We start from the raw sequence: 9,833 nt of genomic DNA on the forward strand, positions 1-9,833 counted from the left end.
AAAAATTTTTAGCCTGAATGCTATATTTCATAAAAGAAGAAAATGAATTATTTTATTTTACAAAAATAAAGGACAGCAATGTCACAGCAAAACCATTTCTGTTTGAATAGCTCTTGACTCTACAGATATTACTTGTCTGCTCTTAGACAAATAATACATAACATCACAATTATTGTTTATTTATCAGGCAGTATGTCCAGCTCTGGATTTACAGTAAAACTCAGATATGACAGGGTCTCTGCTCTAAAGGAGTTTACAGATTTTTTTTTGTTTTTTTTCTTTTTTCTCTCCCAGTTTTACTGAGATATAACTGACATACAACACTGTATAAGTTTAAGGTGTACAGCATAATGATTTGACTAACGTTCATCATGAAATGATTACCACAGTAAGTTTAGTGAACACCCATCATCTCATATAGATGCAAAATAAAAGAAACAGAAAAAAAATTGTTTTCCTTGTAATGAGAATTCTTAGGATTTACTCTCTTAACGCCTTTCGTGCATAATATCCAGCAGTGTTAATTGTATTAGTGAAGTTGTGCATTACATACCTAGTATTTATTTATCTTATTGCTAGAAGTTTGTACCTTTTGACTGCCTTCATCCAATTCCCCCTCCCCTTACATCCCACTTCTGGTAACCACAAATCACATATCTTTTTTATGACTTTGTTTGTTGGTTGTTGACCTACATCATTATGTTAGTTTCTGGTGCACAATATAGTGATTCAATATTTCTATACATTTTTAAATCACCACCACAATAATTCTAGTTGCCATCTGACACCATACAAAGAGATTACATAATTATTGACTATATTCCCCACATTGTACATTTCATGCCTTTGACTCCTTTATTTTGTAACTGAAAGTCTGTATCTCTTAATATTCCTCACCTATTTCTCTCATCTGTCCACCCCCCTCCCCTCTGGCAACCATCTGTTCTCTGTATTTATGACTGTTTCTGTTTAGTTATGTTTGTTCATTTGTTTTGTTTTTAAGATTCCACATATAAATGGAATCATATAGTATTTGTCTTTCTCTGCTTGACTTATTTCACTTAACATAATACCCTCTAGATTCATCCATGTTGTCACAAATAGCAAGATTTCATTCTTTTTTATGGCTGAGTAATATTTTACTGTTTATATATACATATTCTTTATCCATTCATCTATTGATGGACACTTATGTTTCAGCCAGAGCTTGGCTATTGAAAATAACGTTGGTCAATATAACCAAGCAAATCAGCAACTAACTACACACAGTAAGAAACAAGATGAAAATGGACTATCTTAATTGTTGTCACTAGAATTATTTTCAGGTAACTGTTTTCATTCAGCAAAGTAACTAATAAGATCCTTGAGGTGAACGATGAGATAAAAGCAGAGCAAAAATAACGATCAACTTCATAGAAATAAATATGAATGTGGAAAGTAGGAAGAAGGGAGAAGTGAAGTGACAGACAAGAGACGAGTGGTAAGAAACATGGCTTGACTTTATTAAATATGGGAATGATGAGAGACGTTTGGGGAAGCCAGCATCAAACAATGAACTGAACTTCTTTCTCCTGCTCAACTGTATCAGTTGAGTCTTTCGTGGGCATATGCCAAAGCTAACTTTTGTGAAAGAAAAATGATAAGCCCAGGTATAGCTTTCAAATGTGATGTGACACCAGGGCATAAACAATATAACTAATATTATTTTCTTCTTTCTCAACTGGTGGGCTTCTTCCTTTTGCCTGTGTTTGTTTCTATCCCGCTAAGGTAGCAAGATGTATTTAGCAGTATTGGCCACAATGTCTCAGATTCAAACCTAGTGGAAAAAAAGACTCCATTCCTTGTAACACCCGTATAAATCCCAGCACCAACTCTGAAGTCACAACTCTGACTGAGGGATTTTAATGCAAAAATGTATCAAAGAAACCAAACAAAAACGGTTGCTTTCTATTTATATTTTAAATGGACAACATTGCTTGGAAATGATATTTTCAGTGGTGATTCAGACACATTATTGTATTGAACTTTAAAGAGGAAACCTACAAAAAATAATGTTTGTATAGAATCTTATTAAAATAACTTTTAAAAAAAAATTTAGACTATGTTTAGATTTACAGAAAAAAAATGTGAAATCAGTATAGAGAGTTATCATACACCTCAACAGTAGGTTTCCCATATTATTAACATCTTACATTAGTATATTTGTCACAATTAATGAAACAATCTTATTATTAACTAAATTCCACACTTTAGTTTTTACCTAATGTCCTTTTTCTCTTCCGGGAGCCCATCCAGAATACATAACTTTTAGTCATTATGCTCCTAAGGGTCCTCTTGGCTGTGACACCTTCTTAGACTTCTTGTTTTCTATGACCTTGACAGTTTCAAAGAATACTTGTCAGTTTTTTTTGTGTGTGTGTATGAAATGTCCCTCAATTGGGATTTGTCTTATGTTTTTCTCATGATTAAACTGGGATTATATGTTTTTGGCAATAAGATCCCAAAGGTAAAGTGTCATTTTTATCATGTGATATCAAGGATACCTACTATCAATATGACTTTTGCTGTTAATGTTAACCTTTATTTCCCAGCTTACTTAGTGTTTATCATACTTCTCTGTTGTAAAGTTCCTCTTTTTTCCCCTGTACTTTTTGGAAGGAAACCACTATGTGCAACCCACGTTTCAAGAGTGCAGAATTATGCTTCACCTCACAGAGGAGGCTGTATCTATATAAATTATATAGAATTTTTCTACATGGGTTGTCTGTTCTCCCTCTTTTATTTAGTTATTCAATTATTTATTTACATCAATAGGAACTCATGCATATTTATTTTATACCTTGGATTATAATCTACTGCTACATTATTTACTTCATTGTTCAAATTGTTCTTGCATTGGTCATTGGGAGATTTTTCAGTTGGTACTTATGACCCTTTGACATACCTTCACCATTTTGTGTGTGTGTCTGTGTGTTACTTCTTTCTGACAACATAAGATTCCAGACTCATCTTGCATATTTCCTGTCCATCGTAGACAGTAAACCATCTCTCCCAGAAATTTAGTTCCCTTTATCAAAGAATAGTATTAGAAACCAAGATCTGGGCACTGGATGTGCTGATTGCTGCTGAGATGTCCTTGCTTCTAGGTCTTCTCAGTTGATAGAACAAGGAAATATGTGTGTATACTGATTAATGCATGTACACATAACTATAAGTATTTCTATATGATACCATCTATATGTATATTAAACTAAACAAGCTATACTGATTTCTCCCACCTGAATTCATAACCAAATGGATCTCTCCATCCTCCTCTCTTGCTTATCTCTAGCCTCCCACTCTAACATTAAGAAACCTGGATTCTACTATCTACCATACATTCACCTGTTTGCTTCTGAGAATAATATTTGTTTTTAATATAAGAGAGATTGGACATATTTATATGCTGAATCACTGAAGAAGATATCATTTTCTAATCATAGAAAATGTTATGATTAATACAGCAACATCCTTGAAGAGGTGAGAAGAATTGCATCCAGACCAAAAAAAAAAAATTTTAATTAATCTTAAATAGAAGGAGAGCCCTTTCTTCCCCCAGAGAGAAAAGATGAATAAAACAGTTACATACAGGAGAACTATCAGGGATAAAAGGAAGAAGTTGAGATACTTATTTCCCACTACAATTTTCTCAGTGATTTAGAAAGCATAAGGTCAACTACTGAAAAGAAGACGGGTAGAAAGATGTTCTCTCTATAGAGAGTTATAGGAAAAAAAGTGAATATTTGGGACAACAATTGAAAGAAATATGGCTTAGATGGGGTTTCAGGTCCAATGGAAAGAAGAATTCAGGGATTAATGTTTAAAGGTCAACATTTTAAGATATATTTTTAAAATATGTTGCATAAGTAAGTGCAATTTTAAAAAATAGTTTTCTTCCAAGAGAAGTTATATAATGTAAATGATGAAAATTTAATAGTCATAATCTGGATATCAGTTCCAGATTATTTTTTAAAAAAGGAATATGAATTGTATAAGTTGAAAAAAAGAAGTGAATTAAATTCCTTACTTTATAAAATGGAAACCAATTATAATATTTAACATCAATTTAGATAAATGCATAATTATGAAGAGAGAATGGTTTGGGGGAAATTGAAACTAAAAGATTAGTGTTACAATAAAAACATGATATAAGCACCGGTGAAGTTTTTTTTAAAAAACATAAGCTAAGTGTATTATTGATAATCATTATCTCAGTATCGTTTCTTGAAGTGGTACTATGCGCTAGGCAATTGTAAGAGCTATCTATCTATCTATCTATCTATCTATCTATCTATATCTATATATATATATATATATAAGCTACTAATATAAGATAGATTCTATGATTATTTTCATTTTACAGATGAAGTAACTAAGAATGAAAGTCATGTAGCTAGATAGAAAGAATTAGTTTCTCTCTGACAACTCTTCTACCCTCCTCCATTATGTGAAAACCATAACTTTGGGCTGTAACTAATCCCACCTCTCTTCCAGGCTGGTCTCTGATTCATTTAAAACTAATTAATATAACCTGATCCACTTTACAACAGTGATTGATTCAGGAAGACCTCCTTTCCTCTGTCAATCAGTTAATGGTTTTATCTTGGTCAGAGAAAGTGATGCCCTGATTAATATAAAATTTATGTGTTTTGTTCTATTGTTACTGAAAGAGACATGTTCCATCACCCTCTTTGTGAGAGGAAAGATGAAGATATGATTGCTCTCGGAAGCCTTTCTGTGGCCTTGAGAGGAGCCAGTATGAAGATAGAACTAAAACATGGAACAGATCTGAGAGAATCTTGGAAAACAGAAACCAGGACCATGATAGAACATTCCTGAAATTTGACCTATTATTGTCCTTTTCAGTTACATTAGTGATGAATCCCCTTTATTATAAAAGCCAATTTGATTTGGATTCTCTCTTCCTTGCAACAGGAAAATTTTAGAATGATTCAGTTACTAACTGGTGCAGCCAAGATTCTGTCTGAAACTAAAGATTCCTGCAAAAACCACACAATAAAATTCCCAAAATAGCGTAAAACAAAAGGAGACATAAAATCATAAAACATTAACAAGATGACAAAAAAGAAAAATTTGAGTTATAACTGTATTTTATTTTTCTATAATTGATATATTTATTTGTGCTTGTGAAGTATATTATTTGTATGTTGTCTGTAATACACATTACTTATGACTTTTGGAGTCAAAATGACAGGATGGAGGATTACACAGCTCTGAGTCAGACTGAGCGGCTTTGGATCCTGGCTCTATCTCTTTCTAGCTATTGACCTTGGGAAAGTTACTTAATATATCTCAGTTTCAGTGTCTCATATTTTATATGAGAAATATAATGTTACCATCAAAGGGTTATGGCAAAGATCACATAAACTAATACATGTAAAGTACTTAAAACTGTGCCTGGAATATAGTCAGACTTAAATAAATATTATTTTTTATATTAATAATTTGAATTGGTAAGTTAATCTGTTGAAAGATGAATAATCTCAGATTGAATTCAAGAACAATGATAAAGTCCCTTGTTGCTTACAAGAGACAAATAGGAGAAAAACAAGTAAACCTGGAAGTTAAAAAGGAAAAGAATATATAAAATCTTGTTGAGGAAACCTCAGGACTCTTATAGATAATTGTGAGTTTTTTGTTTTTTTCTTTAGAAGAAGCTCTCTGGGCAATGAGGTAACTGGAGACTAAACTCTAGCTAGCCTTTTGTTTCTACTATCATTTACAGAAAAGCACTATAAATAATAGCCAGAGACTCTAAAATCACAAGACACTACCATTGCCTATTGGTATTGAGTGCCAATATAAAACCTACAGTTAAAACAATATAACAAAATGACTCTAAAAAATTCCACATTCTATGATTAGAGACCTCCCAGCCTTTGTACCTTGCCAAGGTTAAAGATAGCACTCATTTCAGCAGAGTTATTTACTTGACTACCTAAAGAGAAGACTGGGAAAGAGAAGATGGTGACCTTTGAGGAGAGTGCCTGAAGAGAGACCATTTTGCTTCTTTACCTTCTGTGATGAAGGGGATAAAGGGATGCCTCTCCTCTCCAAATCCAAGTTGGCAAGGGTGGGAGAGAGTGTGATGAAGGAGGAATAAAAGAGACTATGTTCATAAAAGTGTGGGTATATAAATTTGCCCCTGAAAAAATAGAGAAATAGAACTAGTAGTATGTATGTATCTAATGCATCTATGTATCTATTTATCAAGTGATGTCTCAAGGAACTGGCTCATACAATTTTGAGGCTGGCAAGTACAAAATCTGTAGAGTAGGCTGGCAGGCTGAAAGCTTGCAAGCAGGAGTCTTGGGGAAGAATTTCTTTTACTCTGGAAAATCTCACGTTTTTTATTGAGGTCTTTCAACTAATTGGATAAGGCCCACCCACATTATTTAGAGCAATCTCCTTTACATATAGTCAACTGACTATAGATGTTAACCACACCTACAAAATACCTTCATAGTATCATAGATTAGTATTTAATTGAACAACTGCATGCCATAGTTTAGCCAAACTGACACATAAAACTAACCATCACAGAAAGTGACATCAGTAAGATGCGGTACTAGGAAGCTCCAGGCCCTTGAATCCCCATAGAAACACCAATAAACAGCTACAGACTAAAATAACTTTATAGGAATGATGGAAACCACTCAAAAATCTTTAACAATCAAGCAAACACTCAACAACAACAACAACAACAACAAAAAAGCCACACTCAAAACAACAGAAAATTATATTGCATTTTCACTTGCCTTTTTCTACCTGCTCCCTGGCATGGTGCAGTACAGTCAGGAGACACTGGTCCAATTCCTGGTTATTTCCTCTGGGCATAGTGAAAGTTATTTGAAACATTACAGCATTTATGTGGGCTGCCCAAGGGATGGTTTCTATTCCTCCTGACTAGGACCCAAGCAAGAAAAAGGAAAAGAGATTACTTAAAGAAATCATGGCCAGAAACTTCCCAAGCTTGAGGAAATAAATGGATATACAAACCCACACTGAGATACATTATAATCAAACTGTGGAAGGTCAAAGACAAAGAATCTCGGGAGCTGCAAGATAAAAGAAACTCACTAGATTCAAGGTATCCCCAATAAGACCATCAGCGGATTTTTAAGCAGAAATCTTGCAGGCTAGAAGACAAAGAGATGTAGTTAAAGTATTGAAGAGAGAAAAAAAACAACAACTATTAACCAATTTTATATTTATCAAAACTGTTCTTCAGATATGGGGAAGAAATTAAGGATGTCCCAGACAAACTAAAGCTGAGGGAGTTCACTAGACCTATATGAAATTCTGAAGAGTGTCCTTCAAGTTAAAATGAAAGAATATAAGACAGTAACTTGAAGTTATATGAAAATATAAAATTCTTCAGTAAAGGTGGACAAGTGCAAAAAGGTAGTATTATTGTATTAGGTTTGTAAATCCATTTTTTAATTTTATACAATATTTTAAAGACAAATGCAAAAAAACCCCTATAATTCTATGTTAATGGGTCCACAATATATAAAGATGTAATTTGTGACATCAGTAACATAAAGTGGTGGTGGGGGATGTGGAGCTGCAAAGGAGTAGAGATTTTATATGTGATTGAAATTAAGTTGGTATCAATTTAAAAGATAATCATAACTTTAGGATATACATAATTCTCATGGCAATCACAATTAAAATATCTCTAGAATATACACCAAAGGAAATAAAAAGGGAATCAATATGTGTCACTACATAAAAGAATGAAAGAAATGGAGGAAAGGTTGTCCAAAAAACTATACCACATACAGAAAACAAAAAGACAAAAGTAAGTGCTTTCCAAAAAAAAAAAAGTAACTGCTTTCCTATCAGTAATTACTTTAAATGTAGATGGATTAAATGTCTCAATCACAAGGCATAAGTTGGAAGAAAAGATTAAAAAGTAGGGATCCTTTTGCAATATTGGTGGGGATGTAAAATGCAGCTGCTATGGAAATGGCAGTTCTTTAAAAACCTAAAAATAGAATTGCCATCATTACCATATGATACAGAAATTCCACATCTTGGTATATAACCAAAAGAAATGAAAGCAGGTACTTGAACAAATATTTGTACAGTCATGTTCAAAGCAGCATTATTTACAATAGCCAAAAGATGGAAGCAACACAAGTGTCCCTTAGCAGATGAATAGATAAACAAAATGTATATTCATATAATGGAATACTATTAAGCTTTTCCTTAAAAGGAAAGAAATTTTGACACATACGACAATGTGGATGAACTTTGAACATCTTATGCTAAATAAATAAGCCAGTCACAAAAGAACAAATATATGATTTATCTTATATGAGGTTCCTAAGTAGTCAAATTCATAGAGACAGAAAATAGAAAGGGTTTCCATGGGTTGTGGGGAGAGGGGAATGGGGAGTTAGTGTTTAATGGGTAAAGAGCTTCAGTCGAGGAAGACGGAAAGAACTTTGGAGATGGATGGTAGTGAAGCAATATGAATGTATCAATACTTAATGTCATAAAACTGTACACTTAAAAATGGATGCATGGTATATTTTAGGATATGTATATTTTACCACAATTTAAAAAACAAACTGAAAAAGAAACTATAACACCCTTCCTCCATGATTTCAGAGACTGATAATCAACACTCATCTATTGAGCCATTTATTAGCCTAGTAAAACATCTGCTTCTCTTGGTCTTTGGCTAACAGCAAGGGAAAGATTTGGCAGAGCTGATGGAGAGTTTGGTAAGTGGAAACTTGCATTCTCCCCAAGTGGTACAACAGGTACAGATGAAATTTTGCTGGATAAAATGACCACCATTGAAGGTAGCCTGTATTGAAGCATCTTGCTACTGCCTCTGAGAGAACCACTCTGGGATGGGGAAGGGGATTCCCTGTTGATAGCAATGAACCATTTACATCAACGCTGGAGTGGGGAAGGAGAAGTTGAACCTATGCTGGGAGTACCAAGCCCAGGATCTACACAGAAGTACACCTTCTTGGGACCCCCTAAATGTACCTGACACAGAGCTTTGTTTTGGACTGTCAGCCCCAGAAGAGAGCAAAAGCCAGAATAAATCCTTGTGATATTTTCAACATAATTTAAGTGAGACATCGATAAAGAATTTACTGCTCTCCCAATAATTTTATGAATGATAATGATTCATAACTTTATAAAAGTTCACTTATAAAGAGAATTATTTAAAAGCATGTTTAGTTGATAAGAATATGCAAAAAAAGATACTGATATTTTAATTATATCATAAATTCTTCTCTCATTTAGGAATGTTATTCTTAATTAGCAATTTCTAGACATGACTGTATGGTGAAACCCAAGATCATAATGCCATTTGGATTTGGATAGAATAAGATGTGATTTCCAACACTGGTGATTCTAATTTGAGCCTTAATCTTTATTGCCTTTGTTGCTATTGGATGGTAAAGACATCATAATGTGGATGTACTGGAAAGAAATATTTAACCACCAACACCACTCAAGGGTTTGCCAACCTTAGCTAATGGGTTAGTGTTTTTTGTTTTTATTTTTTATTTATTTACTTATTTTTTTCCTTTCTGACCATAGGTTTAATGGCTTCTGATTACCCATGGTAGGAGAAGTTCCAGTCTCTTTTCTTCCAAAGTCTTTATGTATTTCTCTATTTGGATTGCTTCTCTTAGCCCCTAAAATCTTTTTATCTTATGAACTCCTTAAAACAACAACAAAATAAAGCAATCATAACATATTTAAAGAAATCTTCCTTAGTCTCCTTAAATACATTAATT

This window comes from Delphinus delphis, chromosome 1, assembly GCF_949987515.2.
Source record: "Delphinus delphis chromosome 1, mDelDel1.2, whole genome shotgun sequence".
NCBI lineage: Eukaryota > Metazoa > Chordata > Mammalia > Artiodactyla > Delphinidae > Delphinus > Delphinus delphis.